The 11,226-nt window shown below is 37.1% G+C and overlaps 1 protein-coding gene across 3 annotated transcripts in view; it reads right to left on the bottom strand.

Annotated features, from left to right (window-relative positions):
• Positions 1 to 6,523, bottom strand: part of ZFYVE16 (zinc finger FYVE-type containing 16) — a 49,013-nt gene extending 42,490 nt beyond the window's left edge. Inside the window, exons 1-2 of one of the 3 annotated variants that reach the window (XM_045847858.1) lie at positions 6,345 to 6,523; positions 3,482 to 3,589 (exon numbers count right to left, since the gene is read on the bottom strand). The gene's annotated coding sequence lies outside the window, so the exon portion shown is untranslated. Of the gene's footprint in view, positions 1 to 3,481; positions 3,590 to 6,115; positions 6,266 to 6,344 lie in introns of those variants that run through there. The other 2 variants (XM_045847860.1, XM_045847859.1) reach the window with 2 other exon arrangements.
• Between the last annotated feature and the right edge of the window lie 4,703 nt (positions 6,524 to 11,226).

Genomic DNA, 11,226 nt, shown 5'->3' on the forward strand with positions numbered 1-11,226 from the left:
AATATTCTAGGAAATAAAACGAATGAAAAGGAAGGAGAACAGGAGAAAAGACTAGAAATTAGAGAATCAATCTAATAAGGTCTAATATTCAATTTACAAGAAATCCAGAAAGAAAGTGGAGGGGGAAAAGAGGAAGAAAGAGTCAAATGAAATAAATACCCCAGAAATGAAGGATATGATTCCTAGGTGGAAAGGGCCCATTTGGGGCCAGACCCAATGAGTGAAAAACCTTTACCAAGGCACATCATTATGAAGTTCAGAATACCTAAGTGGTTTAAGGGAAGATCACACCATTTCATACCACAATCTGCATCCCCCACCTTCCCTTCCCCCAACACTACTGACACCCTGTCCCACCCTGCTCTCTTTTATCTCTTTTCTAAAGCACTTACTTACTTTACAACTTTCTAACATTTTGTATAGTGTATTTAATATATTTGTTGTTTACCATCTGGAACAACTCCCTATGTGAATTAAGTACCATGAGGGAAGGGATCTTGTATTTTTGTTCACCCATATATTCAAAGCATCTTTAAGAGTGCCTGCCACAAAAAAATGCTTAATAAATAATTAACAAATAAATATAAAAACTTTCAGAGAGAAGTAACAAGCCACATAAAAAGGGTTATCACTTTGGAAGTAGACTTCTTGATAGCAACACTAGAAGCTAGAAAACAATGGAACCATGCCTCCAAAATTCTAAAAGTAAATAATTTACAAACTAGAATTCTATACTCAGCTAAGCTATCAATCAAGTGTGAGAGTAGAATAAATAAACATGTGTAGACTTGTGAGAATCCACCCCCAAATTTGCCTACCATTCAATCTTTCTCAAGAAGCTACTAGAAGATGTACTCTACTAACATGAGGGAGACACCAAGAAAGCAGAAGACCTGATATCCTAGAAAAAGACTACCTGACACAAAGAAAAACAAATGGAATTCACTGAAGAGTATATAAGGACACTCCAGGAAGAAAGCTGTGCAATTGGCCTAGAGAGTAACCCATCATGACTAACACATGATGACAATTACAGGAAAGAAGTAAAAAAACAAACAAATGATCTGATGTGTTTGAATCTACAAAAAGGAGATTTATCTATCTTGCCTGAAGGGTTATTAATACATTAAACAGAAGATATAAAAGATATATTAAAAAGATATAAAACACATTATGATGTACATGGAAAGATAGATATATAAAAAAGCTAATAATTATTATTAACTCTAGGAGAAACAAAAAGTTATATAAGGAAATACCATCACAATATACTATCAGACTCAATATTTACATAATTTTTACATAATATTTACATGATCACACAATATTCACATAATTAAATTATGTCAATACTAAATGATGATTTAAATAAAATTAACACAACTAATTTGTGAATATAAAGAAGAGGGATGGAACAGTGCCATGCAGTGTTTAAAGGTGGAGGTTGATGTAACAAAACTAGACTCTGATTTTCTGTAATAGGAAATTGGCAAATAACATCTAAAACTATGGTAAAATGGGGGTAGAGAGGGGAGAGAGCTGTATAAGCAAGCATGTTATTTTTAAAAATTAGAGGTAAAAAAAACAGTTGAATAGCCATTGACTTCAGGAGAAGCCTTTCTCAATAAGGTTTCTGTGAGAGAATTAAGCCCTACTGCCCTAAGGCATTCACTTTACACGGTAAGTTCATTTCTCTTCTATACATCTAAATTGTTATTAGTTATATACCATCCTTGGGGGAATTGAGAAAATAGTTACTCAAATCATTTTCTGTATTTTGTGATTCTGATAAGGAACGATGATTGAGAAAGGATACTTCTAGAGAACGGGATGCAGGGGAGAGAAGGACTAGAACAGAAAGCTATTATTTTTCATTAAGTCATAGTATTACTTAACTCTTTAGATTATGTACAAGTATCCCTTTGATAAACATAAATATTACATTAAAAATAAATATAATAGTAAAAAATAGTAAAGGAACTCTGAATATAGAACGTATTAAAAAAAAATAAAGCACAGGAACTGAAAGGTCTAGAAATAATTTCTCATTAGAAAAAGCCAAAGGATTTTTCTAAAAAATTGTGGAGTTCAATAAATATTCACAAAATATCTGTCTATATAACAATGTACTACTCATTATATTATTTGATGCTTTAAAAGATATTAAAAAGGTAAAATAATCACAAAATAATAATGTATTCTGCCTTGGCTGTTGTGGCTCAGTAGACTGAGCGCTGGCCTGCAAACCAAAGGGTCATTGTTTAGATTCCCAGTTAGGGCACATGCCTGGGTTGCAGGCCACATCCCCAGTAGGGGGTGCTCGAGAGGCAACCACACATTGATGTTTCTCTCTCTTTCTCCCTCCCTTCCTCTCTCTCTAAAAATAAATAAAATATTTTTTAAAAAATAACAAATTCCAAAAATTTGTAGGTTTGATAAAGCAATAATGTACACTGAAACCTACACATGAAATCTTAAGCTGCACATACTTCCCATTTCAGTCCACCAAGATGTATTAATACACACTGTGCCAGTAATCTACCATGGACAGAAGATACAAAAGAAATATAAGCCCTGCCCTGACTGGGGCAGTTCCATGTGTTGGGCGCTGTCCTGGGAACCAAAAGGTCACAAGTTAGATTCCCAGTCAGGACATGCCTGCGTTAAAGGCCAAGTCCCCAAAAGGGGACATGCGAGAGGCAACCAATCAAAACTTCTCTTGCACACTGATGTTTTTCTCCCTTTCTCCCTCTGTTGAAAAATAAATAAAATCTTTAAAAAAAGAAAGGGAAGAAGAAAGAGTTCTGACTGATGTGGCTCTGTTGGGCGTCATCCCACAAGGTGAAAGGTCACCGGTTCCCTTGGGGTTGAGATATGTGCCTGGATTGTGGCTCCAATGGGAGGCAACCAACTGATGTTTCTCTTGCACATCTATATTTCTCTCCCTCTCTTTCTCCCACCCTTCTCCTCTCTCTGAAAATAAAATCTTTAAAATATTTTTTTAAAAAGAAATATAAGATATGCTCCCTGTTCTAAACAAGTTTCTCATACTTACATATGGTAACCTGTTTTAGGTAATATGCTTACTCAATTGGCCATTTATGTACTATCAGATTTACAAACAAATATTTACAATATTTACAAAATGGCTTTTAAAAATCTCTTCATGATTTAAAAAACTGGCAGCAACATGGAAGATTAATCAGAAAATCAACAAGAGTAGTAAGGAGACACCTAAAATGGTTAAGGTGACAAATGATGAGGGCTTGAACTGAGATAGTACAGTACAGATGGAAAGGAGTTAGATATAAAAGTGGGTAAAGAGTAGGAACTACTGGAGAGTGAAAATAAGGGAGAACACTGAGGTTGCTGCCAGGTTTCCACTGTGGGTGACTATGCAGATAGTGCCACTGACCAGTATAGGCAATAAATACAAAGAGGGGCAGGACTGAGGGAAAACATGAGTTCACGTTTGATGTACCTTGAGAACATCCTGGGGCAGGTGTCCAATAGGCAGTTGGATATAAGGATCTGGACTGCAGGAGAGAAGTCTGAGATAAAGAATAGGGAACTGGCCGCAAGAGATCACCTAGGAAGAGAATATAGAAGAGGATAGGAGCCTGACATCAGATAACTAAGTATCATACATAATTAGTGTTCCTAAAGCCATGCTAGATAGAAGTTTGCCCAGCATCAGATGTATTTCTATAGAAAAATATTCAATATGTAATGTTAAATGACAAAAAAGCAACAACTGCAAAGCCACATGCTTAGTACAAACTGATTATTACAAGTATGTTGTAAAAAAATAGCACTATCATAGGCACAGGAAAAAACAATAGAAGAGTTAAATGCTAAACTGTTAATAATGGTATCTATTTGAGATTATATAAACCTTTTACATCTATATGTCTCTATAGTATTTCACTCAAAAATGTACTATTTTTGTAAACAAGAAAAAAGATAATCTTTCTTTTCTAAAAAAGTTATAGCATGTATCCTTGCAATATTAAAATGTAATAAAATCTGTTAGAAAAACACCTGGACACTGACTATTAAAGGGCAAATAATATGAGCATACAACTTGTAAGATTATGAAAAAAATGTTCAATACACAATTTATACTATCAAACTAATGCAAATTAAAACATATTTGTTGCCTACTAAATCAGAACATAATTTTTTAATAATAAAACTACTCAATGTTGGTAAGGGTATATAAAAAGAGCATCTCAGACACACTGGTAGAAATAAACTGGTACACTCAGTGAAACAATGTGACAATATCAATAGCCTCAAAAAGATTAATGAACATTTGATCTAAATACTCTAGAAATTTAAGAAAATAGTCCAAAACAACTAAAAATATGCAAGGATATTTCACCAAATCATTATTTCAAACAATCTAAATGCCAGCACTGGAACACAGCATAAAATTATGCAGGCATCAAAAGTAATGTTCGTGTTTATCAAAATTTTTTAAAAAGTACATACTCTATGACCTAGCAATTCTACTACTATAGAAATGATAGCACTTGTGCACAAGAACACATCACAAAGAACTTTTGTCATGCAATATTTGTATTAGAGTAAAATTTCGAAAAACCTTTCGAAAAGCTCATCAATACATAGGTGATTAAATCAGCTTTCTCAGACTAAGGTCTGAGGGCCCCAGGAAGTCCCCAAGATCTTTTTAGAGGTTCTGCAAAGTCCTTCCTTTTCCAAGTATACATCAGTGTAAGGCTGGGGTTTCTTAATATGCTTCAGCCTAAATAAGATAGTAGACCAGATTGAAGAGAAGCAGATATGAGAACCCAGCTATCTTCTAGTAAACCAGACATTAAAATGATGTGCAAAAAATGTAAAGCAATGTCACCTTTCTCATTAAATTTCTAAAGAAAATATTTTTCAACAATATTATTTAATATATAATGGTTTATTATTATATAATGGTTTATTATTTAATATATAATGGTTTATTATTTTAATGAACAAATAAAATTTTAAAATATTCTGAGTTTCCATTTCTAAAATGGTAAATACACTGCATTAGAAAACAAAACTTTTAGTCTTTAATAATTTTTAAGTGTGTAAAGAGATCCTTAGACCCATCTGGTTAAATAAACTATGATACCATCATATTATGTAACATTATGATTGGGAATGATAACCTTTATTTATAATGTAACTATTTCAAAAGATATTTGTAATAAAAAATGTTACATTTACAAAGATTTTTTAACACATGGGAAAATGTTTAAGATATAATTTTAAGCAAAAAAGCAGCTAATCCAATTGCATATAAAAATCTCATTTTAATGAAGAAAATAGTATGGAAAAAAGACTCGAACATAAAAACTCAAAATATTAACTGTGGTTGATCACCTTTAAATAAAGGACTTAGAGTTGATTTTTTTCCTTATTCATTATTATATTTAGAATTTTTTTTTACACTAAGCATACAGTTTATCATCCAGGGGAGAAAATAAAGAAAGAAATTTGGTGCAAATTTATACAATATTTCTACTGGATCAAACCATTCAGCTTCTGCCAATTCAAAGACTCCAAGTTCAAAATAATAAATGAAGGAACCAAACTCAACGAACAAATCGCCTATTTTGTTAAATTAAGCCATTAATGTATCAAACTTACGGGCTGGTTTCCGTGAGTCTAACAAGAACACCCTTAATCTAGAATACAATTTGCAATGACAGTAATACAAGTTACTAGTTTAAAAGTTAGGTCATCTTTTAGCCTTTTTTCTAAGGTACCAGGGTAAAGATAATGGAGAAGGAACACTAACTCATCGTTCCTGTCTAAAATGATGAGGAAAATGGATCTGTGCGGGAATGGGTTTAAAGAGAGTACCCGCAGCAATGACATTTTCAGGTGGGGGTCGACTCCTTTAAGTGAAAAAACTACCACTCGGCAGGAACGAGTCCCTCCGGCATACGCAGCCGCTCCCCAGGCGCGACAGACCCCTGGGGGCGCTCCTGCTGCCACCCGCTGCGGCCTGGGGGGCACTCCCTCGGCAGTGCCAAGCACTCCCAGAGACCTGAGTAGGTAGCCCCCGGTCAACAGCCAACAGACGCCGTGATTACCCTCCAGGCCTGACCTGGTCTTCCAGGTTTCATAGCGGGGACGCGAGGTTTGAGGGTCTTGATTCTCTGGCCCGCGGAAGGGGATCGGAAAAGGAACCGGTCCGGTGACCAGGCTCGGCCCCCGGAAGAAAAGGAGGGCCAGACCAAGACCCTAGGGCAGAGCGTCCAGCGGCCACCCCGCCCCCTCCGTGAGGGCAGCAGGAGTGAAGAGAAGCCAAGACGCCTGTCACCGGAGGCTCTTACCTCCTCCCCACACCCCAGTCTGCCGAGCTCTCAGGAGACTCGCTGCGACTCTGCGTCGAGAAGCGATGAGCAGGTCCGGACCGGAGTCCCGAGAGTATGCAACGTCGGCTCCAGGTTAGTTCCCCTGATCTGGGAAATGAGCAAACTGCGCAGGCGCAAAACCTTTTCTTCGACTCACACGCCCCCTCCCTAGCCGACTGGGCTTCTCTGTTCCCGAGGCGCATGCGCGCTGAGAAACGGAGCCTGAGCTTGGGCTCTCGGCTTCTTAGCGGAAGTGCCTGAGGAGATTCATCGGTGACTGGGATTGCGGAAGGTTGGCTTTAGGTCTGGCCTCGGTTTCTGACTAGATGATTCAGAACTGAGATGTGGAGGCGACCCACGCCACTGTTTGGCCTCCTTTGCCCTTCGCTGACCTAGAAGCAGCTTCCTTCGCCCTCAGCTTCAAGCATCCTCAGCCGGCTCAGCTATCCGGCCTGCACCGGACACACCCGCCTGCCTGACGGCTAACCCGGCCGGCTCGCCGCGCTTCTGTCCTCGAAAACCTGTTTACTTCAGATTTGTTTTGCAAACCCCCTGCGCTCCCCTGGCTGCAATGAAAATGCTCCTGACCCTCCCAGAGCTTCAGGCCCTCCAGCTGACTGGCCGTTTCCGTCGGTGGCCTAGTCCTTCCCTCTCCTTGCCTTAGTTCTGCTTTTCTAACAGTAGCCACAAGGACAGCTGCCTCCCTCTCTAACAACAAAAGCTAATCTGATGGAGAGGAAAAAAAATGGCATGCATGCGATGCATATTTGTGCTTGTTGAGCTTTACTATTTTTACCACAAGTTTCTTAAAAATTTAAATGAGGGAAGAAGAGACATCTCTGTGTGGGGGGGGGGGATTAAGGTATGATTGGGTGGGGGGGGTGGGGGGGGAGAACTCACCAACTTAGAAAAGGTTTTACCAGTTCAGGTTTCATAACTAGCCCTTCAAAACTTTCACTAGGCACAGTATCTCAGGAGTATTTCAGTCAGATGTGATTATGGGGAAAAATTTAAGAATCAGTGCTCACATCCTAAATCTGCAATTGACAAGTTTGTTATCTACTCAATGTTAATTTCCTTTCTCTAATCTTGATTTCCCTAAAGTCTGAAATGGAAGCCTGTGGTTTTAGTTCAACAGCGAAGCTTTTATTGGTTGCTTAAAATAATCTATCGAACATCTGCTGTGTGACAGGCACTGCCTTAAATGCTTTCCTTATTATCTCATTTTATCCTAAGTAAGAATAATTTTGGAAAACACAGTGTTTATTTTCTTTGTGTTAGGTGTTGTTCACACATAAATAAAAATAAGATAACTGTCTTTATGGAACCACAGTTAAATAGTATACAGGGTCCAGCAGAAGTAATGTGTGCTTGAGTGTGGTTGGTAGGGTAATAATATGGGTGTAATAACTTATAGTTTTAATTTAAACATTTCACTTAAAATGCCATATGGTGCTTGAGTGTGATATTGTTATGTTACAGAGTTATAGGCTTATGATTTTGTAATGAAAAAGGGGTGTTTTTTGTGCCAGACCCTGTGTGTGTGTGTGCATATACATATATACGTATTTGGGATAAAAGTACATAGTACAGTGTGAGGGACAAATAATAGAAATAAGAAACACTAAGGACTTAAATAGACAAATGGGAAATGTATATACATGAATAGTCAATTCACAAAACAGGAAATTTAAGTGCCTACTATGTATTTTGTTAATGTTCAACTAAATAATGAAGACCAAAAAGATATTATTTCCCATGGATCTAATCAGTCAGCTTGTTTAAAATATGAATGAATTCCATTGGTGAGAACAGAATGAAATAAGCACTCATATTTTGTTTGGGATCTAAATTAGGACAAATATTTTCTAAAGTCATTTGTCAAATTCTAAGAAATGTTCAGATGAACTAATTCAGTAATTTTCCTTCTGCAAATTGTAAGGAGATACTCCAGAATACAGAGATTTATATGAAATAACAATAAGGAAAGTAAACAAGTTATCCAAACAAATGTCTTTCATATACAAATGCAACTGTACTTTGTTATCACATTTATATGTTGATTAGTGTTTCCTCTGTGCAGTACAGTATGCTAGGAGTTGTAAGTGTTATAAAGAGGGATAATTCATGATTTTTGCCTTGAAGTTCACAAGCTACTCTATTGTTCTTTCATTTACTACCATATATAGTTAAGAGATTGCTGTAATATAATAAGATTATGGGATCTTCGTATAGATTCTGGGTCAATTAAATTTTTTGTGATTTCATTTATTGAGTAGAATGAAGAAATCTGTACATCAAATGCAGGGTCAAAAAAGAGTCCTCAGAAAAGTTTGAGTAAGAATTTCTGAAAAATCCCATGTATCATCTTTAACTTCTGAAGATCCAATTTATAAGCAAATGGCTTCTGGGCTCGAAGAAATCATCCCAATTGTAACATATTTGGCCAATTTACTTCTTAGACTAACTAGTCATTGCCTGAATCATCAGCAGTTTATTTTGAAAGGTAATTAGAATCTTAATTTTAAGAGGCTTAAATTCCACAGTAATATGAACTTTTAAAGCATTCCCTTTTCATAAATAATATGGGTGGAGAAAATACCAGATGCAAATGAAAATAACTATTAGAATTATTTATTTGTTTCATGACTGGTCTTACACTGACAAGCAATTTTAGTACTAGGGATTCATTTCTCTAAAATACATAATGTAACCTGGAACTATTAGTTAACCATTAGTATTTAAGTACTACATAATCATGTTTTCACACTCAGGTTATAAGAAAAGGGGCTAAAACATCTTATAAATAATTATCTGTTGTTTCAGGGCCAATTAAACCAGCTATTGAAGCAATGTCACTAATAAAGAAATAGTTACAGCATGAAAGCTAGTTTTGTTTTTTTAATGATAGAAAACTTTGGAAAAAATGTACCAAAATATTAACTGGATTATATTTTGAAGGTGATATTATTAGTGATTTCTCTCTTTTTAGCTGTCCATATTTTCCAGGTTGTCTCTAATAACATTACTTTAATAATCCAAGGGGGGAAATGGAACATTTTCTTCTAAAAAGTATTGATGAGTATTACATAACTGAATCAACCAATTACCTTGCATTTATTTTTGCAGTCTGCATGCAACATACTGCATGACTGTGAGTCAAAGGAGAAAAATAATCAAAAAGGATAGATGAACACTTGTGTCTAGATGCTGTCTGAGAGGTGGCAACAAGGTACAATCATCCCCAGGTCTAAAGTGTGATACAGCTTCAACATCATGACACAAGTTCTTTTAACAATAAAGTCATTGCAATTCTTTGCCAAATATTTCCAGTTCTCTCTTCTGGGCATGTGATGGCAATGCACTCCCAGGCCCCCTTGTGGTTGAATACAGTCATGTGACTGATTGAAGCATATGAATTATGAGAAGTGACATGTGTCATTTTTAGACTGGATGCTTTACTCACCAATGTGACATACTCCAGAGCTTGCTTCCCCTCAGGCACAGCAATAGGCAAGACTTGATATTATGGCTGCTTCATCAGTTTGAGTCAATGAGAGATCCCAATGAACAAAGCACTTCTGGAGAGGTTGGGGGTGGGAGGAATACAACAAACCTTGTTATATGCCACTGAGATTTTTTTGGTGGCTTTTTACTGCAACAAAACTTAGCCTGTCATCGCAGATAAAATGTTTTGTGCCCCTGAGATTTATGGGTAGCTATTCTGTGCTATATAATACACTGAGGCAATGCTTCAAAGAGGCTATCTGCAACAGCATTGTTTCCTAATGTGTTTTTCCTTCACAGATGAAGTGCTCTATACCCATAATTATTATGATTTGCCAGGTAAATAAGTACATTTCTTGTAAGAGCAATAGTGAATTTTCTATTTTAATTTTTATTGTGGAAAATATCAATCACATATAAAAGTAGAAAGGATATTGTAATAAACCATGTATCTACCTCTCAGCTTCAGTGTCAACGACTGATAGTCACAGATCTTACTGCATCTATAGAGACTCACTCAACCCATCTGCCCATAGCTGGATAATTTTGAGGCAAATCTCATGTACCTTTTCATCTCTAAATTTTTCTATGGCATATTTAGAAGATAAGCCCTTTACAAAATAAAAATAATAATGCAATGAACTCTCTTGTACCCATTACCATAACCCAGCTTCAATATGGACAATCTTGTTTTATCCATACCTTTACCCACCCATATATTTTGAAGCAAATTCCATGCTTTGTATCATTTCATTCATAAGTATTTCTATATATATAATCTATACATGTGTATCTCTAAAGAAAATAGCTCTTAGGACTTCTGACCAAGATGGAGGTATAGGTAGATACACTGTGCCTCCTCTGCACAACCAAAATAAGGACAGCAACAATTTAGAAATAAGATAACAACCAGAACTGATAGAAACTTGAACTGTATGGAAGTCAGACAATCAAGGAATTAAAATAAACACATTTCAACCAAACCGGTAGGAAAGGTAGAGTCGGGCAACCAGGCAGAGAGGGGCTGCGGCACAAAAAGCAGTGGCAGGGGGCACATAATGCATCTGGGTCACGCAAGACCGCAGGGCAGACCTTGGGGCGCAGGCAGTGGCTGGCAGACCCTGGGCCTGGGATGAAAACGGGCAGACCCAGCGAGGTGGCGATTGTGAAGTGAGGCACTGCACTCAAGGTGGCTGGCTGGCCAGGCGGTCCCAGGGTCCCAGCACCACCAGGAAATAGAGCCTTGGGGCACTGATTGAAAACACCAGTCGGGGTTGAGGTGCAGGGAGAGACTCCCAGCCTCACAGGACAGTTTGTTGGAGAGATCCACAGGGTCCTAGAATGTGCACAAGCC

The sequence above is a fragment of the Phyllostomus hastatus genome, unplaced genomic scaffold (genome assembly GCF_019186645.2).
Source record: "Phyllostomus hastatus isolate PE091 unplaced genomic scaffold, TTU_PhHast_1.1 phas_contig_58, whole genome shotgun sequence".
Taxonomy (NCBI): domain Eukaryota; kingdom Metazoa; phylum Chordata; class Mammalia; order Chiroptera; family Phyllostomidae; genus Phyllostomus; species Phyllostomus hastatus.